Source organism: Gracilinanus agilis, chromosome 3, assembly GCF_016433145.1.
Source record: "Gracilinanus agilis isolate LMUSP501 chromosome 3, AgileGrace, whole genome shotgun sequence".
NCBI lineage: Eukaryota > Metazoa > Chordata > Mammalia > Didelphimorphia > Didelphidae > Gracilinanus > Gracilinanus agilis.
The window spans coordinates 91,925,737-91,938,356 of record NC_058132.1 but is presented as its reverse complement, the minus strand read 5'-3'; the positions used below and the strand labels follow the sequence as shown (position 1 = coordinate 91,938,356).

At 38.3% G+C, this 12,620-nt stretch overlaps 1 protein-coding gene across 1 annotated transcript in view; it reads right to left on the bottom strand.

The window, feature by feature from the left end:
* RNF121 (ring finger protein 121) overlaps nt 1–12,620 on the bottom strand; it is a 109,347-nt gene that overhangs the window by 9,773 nt on the left and 86,954 nt on the right. The window lies entirely within an intron of this gene.

The window sequence follows — 12,620 nt, the reverse complement described above, 5'->3', positions numbered from 1 at the left end:
AAAAAGAAAAAGCAAGAACGAGTCAGACCTCGACATTTATGGCAGAACAAAACATGACCATTATCTTGTGAAAAGAAAGCTTGAGTTGGATTTGGGAGGCCTAAGTTCATATTCAGTCATAGAATCATAGATTGAGGACTGGAAGGGGCCTTAGAGGACATCTAATTCAACATCCTCATTTCATTTATAAGTAAATTAATCCCTAATGTTTCCCAGCTGTGAGTCTATGAGCAAGTCTAAGTCTACCCAAGCCTCAGTTTCCTCATCTGTAAAGTGAGGAAAATAATACATATACTATATCTCCCTCCTTTACTGCTATTTCTTTAGTCACTTATACTAAGGCCCAAGGTGACCATGGGATAAATGCTTTAGAAAAAAACCTTAAAGTACTAGAGAAATGTGAGCTATTACTATTATTTTAAGCAATAATGTGGATTCATTGTGGCTGCTGAGATTAAATCCGTCAGTAGAGAGGAAAGCAGAGTGAGGGACTAGGATTCAGAAAAACTGGCTCTGCTAGCAGTGGACTTTAGAAAGTCCCAGTATTTCTAGGTCTCAATCTCTTCCTCTGTAAACAAAGAAGGCTAGTTGAGACTGTCTCCAAATATTTTTTTTCCAGCTCTGATTTCTATGGTTCTATGACCTTTAAAACAGGTGGAACACTCCTCCCCCTTCCTGACTCCCAGGGATTTGTGAGGAGGTGAAAGGACATTTTGTGAAATGCTGGGAACTCCTTGAAAAAAACAATGCTATCTCAGTATCAGTACGAAATGTCCTTATGTTATAGGAGGGACATCTTGAATCTATCCTTGGGCAATGAGGGGAAGATGTAGGGTCAAGGAATAAGTAGGTAAGGAAATCATGACTGACATACAGCCAAGACTACCTACTGTGCTTGGTTATGGTTTTGCTGGTTCCTGGGTATTTCTTTAACAGTAAAGGAGAAAGCAATATAAACCTACCAATAGGGACCCAGGGCTCCTGTTCAAACAGAGGAGACCAATAAAAACAATGGCAACCACCCTTTACATCTGTATAACTCCTTACCATTTAAAAAGTACTTTCGCATTCATTATCTGGCTAGCTGTGTGATCTTGGGCAAGTCACTTCCCCATTCTAGGCTTCACTTTCCCCATCTGTAAAATGAGGTAATTGGATTAGATGATCTCTAAGGTCCCTTCCAGCTATAACTTTGTGATGTGGATAGTTTTACCTGAATGTCCTGTCAGCACCACAAATTGGATATGTCCAAACTGAATTCATCACCTTGTTTCTGAAATTTAGTCCTCTACTCCCCAACTCTCTAGCTCTACTGAGGTCATCACTATTGTCCCAGGCCCCTAGACTCAAACCCAGGCCATCTTTAACCATCCTTTTCTCCAAACAATGAGATACTCAATCTTGCTAATTCTGTTTTCTCAATCTCTCTCATAGCTGACGACACCCTCCCATCCTACATACAGTACAATATCCTAGGTTGTATCCTTCCTGGATTATCAGAACAATCCAGCTGGTTTCTCAGCTTCAAATTCGCATAGCTGTCCTAGATATCTTCCCAATGCACTGCCACTGATCATCACATCGCTCCTCTGCCTAAAAACCCTTAGTGGTATTCAAAGTCCTCTATGACTTGGTTCTGACTGACCTTTCCAGCCTTATCATGGATTACACTTGCTCCATCCATTCTAATTCTGGTCCAATGGGGTTATTTCCATACTCCCTTCTCATTTTCTCTCATACCTATGCCTTTGTTCATGATGCCTAGTATACCTAGAATGATCTGTTCCCTAACTAATCTGCTGAAGTCCCTTCTCTAATTTTAAAGCACAACTCAGGTGCCATTTATTGTATGAAATCTTCCTTAGATACCAACCCTACCCCAGCTAAAAGTGATGTCTAACTCCTCAAACTTTTCAAACTGTTTTGCATGGTTTTTGTACTTAGAAATTGATTTTTTTGAACCTGAGTAAGATTTACTGAGTATAGTTCAACATTTTATCCTAACAAGATCTGTTTGGATCATGACATTTTTCTTGGAGGCTCAATAAATGAGTCATCTGTAAAACTAAAGTGTTTTAGAATGGAAAGAGTCATAGATTAGATTCTTAAGATGATTTTGTGTCTTGGCTCCATCATTACCCATCTGTAATGGAGACTGATAATCTGCTATCCCCTAACTTTCCTCACTAGATCAATTCAGCAAATGTTTATTAAATGCCTATAAAGGATGTGTGTGTGGGGGGGGAGGGGAGCAGATAGAGGGAGAGAGTAAGAATTCAAGATGCATATAAGAGGGTACATTCACAGACCCTACTCCCAAGGAGCTTTTACTCTAACAAATCATTGATAAAAGAAAGAGTTCAAAGGATCACTTTGGATTCAAAAAACATTTGTTAATTATTAAAATACATATATGTGCAAGGCTCTGTAAAATAGATGAAAGTGACACATCCTTGGGCTCTTAAGGTGCTCAACTTCTAATTGGGAGGGGTGGGAAGATAAGGTTATAATATGCAAACAAACAAATATATACAAAATAGAATGGGATTTGGATAAAAGAACTGTTAGCTCCTCAAACCAAGGCTGGACAATCACCTGTTAAGTATTTTTAGGAGGGAATTCTTTTAAAGTATATATTAGATTAGATGGCCACAAAGGTGCTTTACAATATAAAATTCTTTGACTAGTTTGTCCTGAGTCCTTTCTATAGGCTATTAAGGAGAGAGTGCTGTAGGGCAGTAATATTCATTCCAAAGGAAGAATCCACAGAAAAGAAATGTGCTCTGTTCATGTATCAATTGAAAGACTTCTACTGAAGTGGAAGTTGTACAGAGAGTTCCTTTCTTGGGATACTGGAGGGTTTAATCCTGGGAACTGTCTTAGAAGGAAATCAATCTGAGAGTATAAAGGGAAATGGTACTGTTGTGGATCTAAATAAAAACCCTTTAGGATCTTCCAGCCCTATATCTAAAACTAGCATCACCTAAAATGCAGGATGATATGCTGATATGTGTAATAGGTTGGGAATCAGGTTTACTGAAGGTACAATTCAGCTTCTTTGTGATACCAAGTTTCCTGAGATAAAATTGATCTCTTCCTCATTTCTCACAATACTTTTTAAAAATACCCTAACAGGGGGCAGCTGGGTAGCTCAGTGGAGTGAGAGTCAGGCCTAGAGACGGGAGGTCCTAGTTGGCTCAAACCCGGCCTCAGACACTTCCCAGCTGTGTGACCCTGGGCAAGTCACTTGACCCCCATTGTCCACCCTTACCAATCTTCCACCTATGAGACAATACACCGAAGTACAAGGGTTTAAAAAATAAATAAAAAAATAAAAATAAAAATACCCTAACAGGGGGCAACTGAGTAGCTCAGTGGATTGAGAGCCAGGCCTAGAAAGGGAGGTCCTAAGTTCAAATCTGGCCTCAGACACTTCCTAGCTGTGTGACCCTGGGCAAGTCACTTGACCCCCATTGCCTACCCTTACTACTGCCTTGGAGCCAATACACAGTATTGACTCCAAGATGGAAGGTAAGGGTTTAAAAAAATAAAAATAAAAATACCCTAACACCATCTATACACATAGTCTTCCTTATTAAATTATAAGTTCATCAAAGGCAGACATTGTCATTTGTAAATTTTTTATGTCTAGTGCCATGTGAGATGCACACTGTTTGTAGCAGGCACTGAACTGTTTGATGAGCTGAAATGGGTTGAGTTCTACTCCTAGTGATGATACTAAAACTCTGTGTTATAACAGTGTTCTCTGGGTACTGGCTTCATCAGTAAAACAAAGATGACCTTTAAGGTGTCTTCAAGGTCTAGAGCACAGTGCTTCTTCACTTGGCTAGAAGAGACTATGAAGAATTGGTCTTCAGCCAAAAGGTGATAGTTATGCCAGGCTAGAGTTCCCTTTGAGAAATAAATGATTCAACTTTGAAAGACTAAAGAACTTATATAAACACAATGACCACCAGGAATGCAGAGAATGAATGATGAAGAATGTTGTCCATCTCCTTACAGAGAAGTGATAAGACTAAATAGGCAGAATGAGTCATATATTTTTGGCCATGGCCATTGTGGAAATTAGTTCTGTTTGACTAAGTATATTTTTTCTTTCTTTTTCCAGATAAGGGGGTGGGGTGTGGAGGTGGGAGAGAAAATAAATGCTTAATTTTAAAAAAATAGAATTTAATGTGAAAAAAAAAAGGGATGGATCTTAGTTCAACCCTTGCTAATTCTATGTTTTCAGATGAGATAAAAGAACAATAATAAATCCTTTCCATTTTTACAAAGAGCTTCCAGGAACACATTCAGAACAAGGAGCAGATTTCCTTTTTGTTTCCTTATCTTTAAAAAAAAAAAAAAAAAAAAAAAAAAGAGGAAATCTAAGAACTCTCAGGATCAGAGGACTTAGAGCTGAAAAGTGCTTTAAAGACCATCTAGTTTCGTCAATTTACAGAGAAAATAGGAGAAGTCGAGGTGGATTTTAAATATTGCAAATTTTATGACAGGAATAATATAACACATATTTGTCAATACTTACTGTTAGACTTTAATCTCACTAAAATTACTATCTTTAATACTTAATTCTTGTCATGAAATTTCAGTCCTGATGGGACCTTAGAAATAGTTTTTCTCCTTAAGGCCCTCCTTTAATGATGACAAAAATGAGGCCTAAAGGGAGGGGTGGGAGGGGAGTGGCTTGCTCAAAGTCACACTCCTAGTAAGCAGCAGTATTAGGATCCTGAAATTAGAGAATCTCAGAGCTGGATGGGATCTGAGGGGCCATCTTAATTCTCCTTCTAGTTCAATAGAACTCCCTTCTAAAAAAGGTAAGAGACCCTGATATGAACAGACAGTTCTCAGATGAAGAAATTTAAAATATTTATAGTCATATGAAAAAAATGTTACAAATCACTATTGACTAGAGAAATGCAAATTAAAACAGCTCTGAGATACCACCTCATGCTTCTCAGACTGGCTAATGTACCTGAAAAGCAAAATTGGGGCACTAATGCACTGTTGGTGGAACCCTGAAAGCATATAACTATTCTGGAAAGTAATCTGGAACCAGGCTCAAAGGGCCATAAAACTATGCATACCCTTTGACCGATAATACTACTACTGAGTGTATCCCAAAGAGATCAAAGATAGGGGAAAAGGACCTACTTATACAAAAATATTTATAGCAGCTCTTTTTGTTGTGGCAAAGAATTGGAAACTGAAGGGATGTCTATCAACTGGGTCATGGCTGAACAAGTTGTAGGTATATGGTTGTAATGGAATGCTACTGTGCCATATGAAATGATAACAGGATAGTTCATAAAAACTTGGAAAGACTTATATAAACTAATTGCAAAATGAAATGAGCAGAACCAAGAAAACACTGTATACAGAAATAGAAATATTATATGATAATGAAATGTGAAGGACTAAGCTATTATAAGCAATTCAAAGTTCCAAGATAACCCAAAGGGACTCATGATGAAAAATTAATGCTATCTATAGTCAAAGAAGGAACTGTAACTGTTAAGAGTCTAATTGCAGATCAAAGCATCCCATTTTTCACTTTATTTCCTTCATGAATTTTTTTCTTGTATGTGCGATGTGTCTTCTTTCATGGAATGAGGAATATGGACATCTGTATTGCATGAAAGCATAGGTATAACCTATATCAGACTATTTACTGTCTCAGGGTGAGCAGAGGAGAGGGAAAGAGAAAGAGAGAGAACCTGAATCAGAAAATGTCAGATAACAACTGTTAAAAAAAAGTTTCTACTTATAATTGAAAAAAGAAAAGTGAAAAAAAATAAATATAAGGAGACAGCTAGGTGGTTCAGTGGATTGAGAGCCAGACCTAGAGGCAGAGGTCCTGGGTTCAAATGTAGCCTTGGACATTTCCTGGCTGTGTGAGTCACTTAACCCCCATTGCCTAGCCCTTACCACTCTTTTGCCTTGGAATCAATACACAGTAGAGATTCGAAGGCAGAAAGTAAGAGTTTAAAGGAAAAAAAATGAGAGACACTGAAAAAAAAGTGTATTTTTCTATCTAAAAGATTTTTGAATAAGTATACCTTGTCTACGTTTTCATAAATAGATGAAAAAAGTGAGATGACCTGAAAGTTAATGCAATTAAGGAACAGGTCTTCTGACTTGAAATCCAGTGTCCTTTTTACTATATGCCATCAATTGTTCCTAACCCTTTCAGGTTGGCAACCAAACCCTACTCCTAGTGCTCCCTGATTCCTTATTCCTATCCCCCTTGACTCTACTCTCAAGCCCCAGCCAAATGCTTCTATTGTGACCTATGTACCATAGGCGAAAAATGTGATTTCCTCTTAAGATTTTTTTTCCTTTGTCACTTTTCCACCTTCTGACTCTGAGAACTAGTGACCCATGATGACACAGTCTTCTCAGCCACCCTTTCCAGTGTTGGTTGCACTCATTCTCTTTGGCTCATTGGATGGGTTGGAGGAATTATAATACCTCTTTCCCTCCAGGGTTAAGTCTACGTTTTCCCCTTTCTACCAACACTTAGTAACCTCTCTTCCTTTGAAATCCATATAATCAACACCTACTAACTAATCAAAATCTTGGCAGCTTTTGTCTACAGATTTCCAGGACATTCACAATCTCTCTCTCCTCCTCAACTCCTGCCCTCACCTAGGGACTTCAATAAAAATATTGATACTCCCTTGAATATTCTAACCTTCCAGTTCCTTAACCTATTTGCTTCTGATGACCTACTCCTCTACTCCAACTAAGTTATACACAAAGATGATCATACCTTTGATTTTGTCATCACCCATAAATACAAAATGTTCATGTTAAAGAACTCTGAAATTCTCTTATCTGATTCCAAGTAACTGACTTTTCAACTCTCCTTTTGCCTACCAATACTAAACCCTATTCTTCATGTACACTATGGCGTCCAATCCTATACCTCTTAGTTCTCTCCCAGGCCATCACATCTGCACTAGCTATTCTCTCCTACTTCTGCCATACTGACACCTTGGTGAACCAGTTCGGTTCCCTCCCTGTCCTCTTCTCAATTCCCTTGCCCTCTTATCATATCACTCATTGTGCTCTACCAATTCCCCCATCTTGGATCACACCCAATAATCCCTTACCTTCATTAAGAACTCTTTGCTGAACAAAGGCAGAAAAAATAAAATAACCACTCTGACTAGAAATATTACAAATTTTTGTTATGTAACTTCAACTGAGCCTGCACTATTGTTACAATCTTTCTACAAAACCCAATCTCCCAGCTTAGCATAGTGCCTGGCACACTGATTAGAAGCTTGGACTAAAACGATTAAGTTATGTAGGAGAAACACTTTAAAAACCTTAAAGTTTTATATAAATGTAAACCATTATTATTTTTTTAAAAACCCAGAGTGTTGTAAATTGTCTCCATTACAAAGACAAGGCAACTCAGTATGAGAGAGATTTAGTGATTTGTCTATGGAACATACCTTAGTTTATGTTAATAGCAGAACAGAAGTTGGATGTCTCCTAGGTTCAGTGTTCTATTACTTTACAATGTCTACACTACATTTCTAATAGTAGTAACTCTGGTCTTGAACACTTTTAAGAATTAAAATAACGGATCAGTGATAGAGGAAGGGGTTAAGAAAAATTAGGCTGAACTCTATTGAAATTTCACCACAGTCCATGGTTATAACCCCCTACAGGCTTTTTGGTAATCTTATCCCCTTGTATGTTATTTCAAACTCCTATCTGTTTCCCTGGCATGACAATAACACTACCTAGAAAGGCTCACTTTGTTTTAGAAAACAACAAGAGTTGGGAGGGAAAGAAGGAACAGGTAACCTGAGTGAAACATATTCTTCTCAACACACTTAGTAGACCACTTATCTGTTCTGCTGACATGTGCATACAGCCCCACACCCCAACTCTCTCTAACTCTTCCTTTGGACATGGTCAAATCAATCTCACCATTGTTTTTGGAAAGAACATGTCAACTGACTGCCTCATGGTTCACCATTCCCATAACTCCTTAGAACAAAACTCTCTTCCCTGGCACCCTCCTCCCTCCATGACCAATATTCACTAGATCTCATCTGAAAGTAAGCTCCTTAGAAACAGGGACTTTTGTACTTATAATCCCTGTGCTTAGCACAATTGGCTGATATATATAAACTTTAAAATGGCCCCTCCCCTACATTATGTGTCTATAAGGGATCCTGGAAAGATAGGCAGGATGGTAGAGACAATGATACTAAAGACCAGCCAAATATTATATCTCTCTGAGGCAGGGGTCGGCAACGTATGGCTCTTTCTGCAGGAGCCATGAAGTCAACCGCGGCACAGTACCTAACAGTTTTTTCGTGCATCACGTGATGTATCACGTGATCCTTTCAGTACTCAACCTCTTCTAAGATTGAAGGCTCTCTCATTGATATTCCTGGTCTTTAGTTCGGCTTGGTAGGTGTTCCCTTCTGCCCTCCTTTTACTCTTTCCACACCTTTTGTCTACATTCTCTACCCCTCTGCCTCTGATTTATATGGCTTTATCTCAATGCATTCATGGGGTCTACACTCCCTATTTGTGGGATTGTTATTGTTTTTAACTTTTCTACCTGCTCTTAAAGGGGAACTATAGTCAGATTCCATCTTTACATATGCTTCATTAGTGAGAAGCGTTTCTCCCCAGGAGTTGTTTCATTTGATACAGAATGATTGAGTTGGCAGCACTGATAAACACCTGTACCAGGAAATGTGTGTGATGTGTCCTGGCCAGTTTTCCATGAAAAGGTACCCTCCTCCCCCACTACTTACTATTTATTGCCTGCACACAAGTCATGTTATTTTCTGTAATCTCCTGATCTCCTACTTAATTTATGTGGCCAAATGGCTTAACCGGCAGGCCGGCAGCTTTTTCTTCTCCTGTTGCCTGATTTGAGAGAGGGAGAGGAAAAAGTATTCTTCCCTGAATTTTTCTCTCTTTATTTCAGTAATTTTCTTAGTGTAAAGGAGTTTTATATGTATGTGTGCAGTTATATCAGTACTATAGTGCCCCATTAAGTCTTGTTTTTTTATTAATAATCAAAATAATTTTGATTAATAATCAGCAAAACCATGCAGCACCAAAAGTCACATTAATGTACTTTATTCATCATTGGTTAGCACATAATAACGTTATTAAAAATAGTTAAGAGACTTATTGTACTTTAAAAGTGTTCTTACATAAAATGCACATATTTACTTGTATTCAGTATTAAACATATTGTACGGCTCTCATAAAATTACATTTTAAAAAATGTGGCGATTATGGCTCTCACAGCCAAAAAGGTTGCAGACCCCTGCTCTGAGGGAAGAGAATAAGCATTTCTATAACACCTATTGTATGCCAGCTACTATGCTAAGTGCTTTTACAAATATTATCTCATTTGATCTTCTTAACAACTCTCAAGGGAAGTGCTATTATTTTCATTTTACAGTTGAGAAACCTGAGGCAAACAGAGGTTAAGTGACTTGCCTGGTAGTAAGGGCTCTAGGCCACATTTGAAAATAGGTCTTCCCAAATCCAGGCCCAGCACTCTCTATTATACCATCAGATACCACTTAGCCCTCTGATTGGACATAACAGCCCACACCTGCTGCTTAGAAGTCCGAGGTTGGCTGATGTCTTCAGCTGTAGTGAGCTCTGCCAATGAGGCATCCACACTAAATTGATATTAATATAGTGAGTCTCTGGGAAGGGAAGGAAAGGTGACTACCAGGTTTAAAGGCAAGAGAATGACAAGCTGGAAGTGGAAAAGGTATAAACTCTTATGCCAAATAGTAGTGGAATCAGGCCTGTTACTAGCCCCTATACTTCCAGAGTGAGATAGAGAAACCTAGTCTTTTAGAATTAGTTAATGAAAAAGGTGAAGTCTCTCGAAGGTTTCATGACTCATAAGTAGCCCCTGATAGTAATGCTGTGACATAAAACGTGAGTGAGGGAAAGAAAAGACATATTTTTCTAGGGATTTCTCAAACAAACAAACAAACAAACAAACAAACAAAAAAACAATGGATAGCTTACCAGGGTAGTACTATCCCAATATGGTAGTACTATGACCTCCCAGGTCTTTTCCCACTTTTTTCTAGGTTCTGCCATTTTTCCATCTTAACTGGTGCTGGCAGAGGTCTGCCCATTAGAGATATCTTCATTCATTCAACAAATATTTAATAGTTATCTACTATGTGTAATCCCTACACTGGGTGTTAGGGGAAATACAAAGTTGAATAAAACACATATCTTGACCTTGTTGGACTTATAGCCTAGAAGGACCAAAGACCCTGGGTGTGGTCTGTGAAGAGCTGGCCTTCAGGAAGGTAAGAGATCAGCCTGGTCTAAGACTCAGACCTATGTTCTTCAAAAGTGTTCCTTGTCAATTTTTGCTGTGCTTCCTGTATGTGGCACTCAATAGGGACTTTGGAAATACTTCACTGTATTTAATTGCTGCTTCTCAGAGGTTGCCAAGGCTCAAGACTATTCAGGGAAGTGTATTAGGGAGGAAGAAGCAGGGCAGGGAAAAAAATCACATTGGGTAACTCCTTCCTGCAAAAGAATATATTTAATAATAGTTCAACTCTCTTGAGATTCATACAGAATATTCTCATGACAACAATACTCAGAGATAAGTAATGTTTTTATTATCCCCGTTTTACAGTTAAAGAAACTGAAACTTGGAGATTAAGACAGAGCTTAAGAGTTGGAGTGGGACTCAAATCCAGGGCTCTTGATTTCAAGTGCACTGTACCACATAGCTTCTCAATATTTATCCAGATAAGATCACATAAAAAATTGAAAAGAAAAATAAATCACCAAAAGGGTGGGGTGGCATTGGTGGAGGTGATCCAAGGTAAGAGGAAGAACAATTCTACTCACTTTGCCTGGTGGTCAGGTATCTTATGGGCTAATTATGTTTACATGTGTATATGTATATGTAGTCTCAGCTGGCCAAGCTCTCTCTTTCTCTGCCTCCTCCAATAGTTATGCCCAGTAATCTGGAACTCTGCCAAAACTTGGGGCCTCAGTCTTATTACTGTGCCCTTAAAAAGGGTCTTTCTTTTGCATTAAAATCCTACCAAATTCTTCCTTCATTTAACTACCTTTTGCTAATAGCACAATAAATGTTTACTGAATGGATAAAAAGACTGCCTAAGGTGTGTTGTAAAGACCACTTACTACCTCAGACAAGGAACTTAACCTCTACTAGCTATAGTTTCCCGGTGAAATGAAGGTGCTGGGCTAGATGGACTTCTTGAGTTAAATCTATAATCCTATGAATATATGACCCCAAATAGGCCTTCCAAGGGAGTGAACTCAAGCTTGTGAAGCTATTGCAATAAATGCTGTTGATTTTAACTCTGTAATTTCTTCCCTATCCACTTCTGCTGATCTCTCCCATTCCCTTCCTTCAGGCACTTATAATATTCTCTCCAATCACTTGTTAATCAATCTTGGATATACTACTAAAAATGCTCAGGGCTCTGATAAGGTATCATTTCCTATCTCAAAAAACCTTTAACGGATTATTGGATCAAGTAATTATTTTCTGAGAATGTGAAGGGGCCTCAGTGGTCATCTGGCACCTCTTGAGGCAGTCCATTGCATTTCTGGATTCTAATTGTTAAGAAGCTTTTCCTGATGTCAAAACTAAACCTGACTTTTTTTGTAATTCCCCTCCCCAAGAAGAGACGTCTAATACCTTGTCCACAGAGGCTGCCACATCACATGGCTGCTTCATACTGAGCTTACTCCACTAAGCCCTTTTTCAGAACTGCTATATCTCCCCATCTTATTTTTGGGAAGATGATTTTATTAAACAAAAGTTTATCCCTATTTTATTTCATTTCAACCCAACCTGTCAAGATCCTTTTGGATTTTGACTAACTCATTCACTGTTATCTATCTTTTCTAGCTTTGCAAACTTGAATTGCACCTCATCTAGACCTTTTGCCAAATCAATGAACAAAATGTTAAGTGGCACAGGTCCAAACCCACATCCATGGGATATTCTATAAAAGACATCTTGCCAAGCCAACATGATTCATTAATAGCTCTTTGGAGTCTTGTCATCCAATTAGTTCTAAATCCAGCTGACTATATTAACATCTAATCTATAGCTCTCCATCTTATCCACAATAACAGTAAGAGAGATTTATCCTGTATTCAACTTGTTTGTATACAACATGTTTTTTTGCACATTGCTTCCCTGCCTAAACTATGAACTCTTTAAGGGCAGGCACTGTCTTTCACCTTTCTTTGTATTCCCAGCACAGCACAGTGCCTGGAACACAGCAGGTGCTTAATAAATGTTTACTGATTGATTTTCTTAGTCATCAGTTAAATAATGCCATCAAAAAAGAAATGAGTTGGTCTGACATCATTTACCTATTCTTGTTTCCTTTTCTAGATGTTCACACAAACTTTCTCTTAAATGATCTGTTCTAGAACTTTCCTAGTCAATCAAGAAACATTTAATAGGAACCTACTATGTGACAGGCACTTTGCTAAACAATGGAGATACTAAGAAAGGCAAAAGACAATTCTTGCCCTCAAGGAACTTAGTCTAATGGGGGAGATAACATGCTAACAAT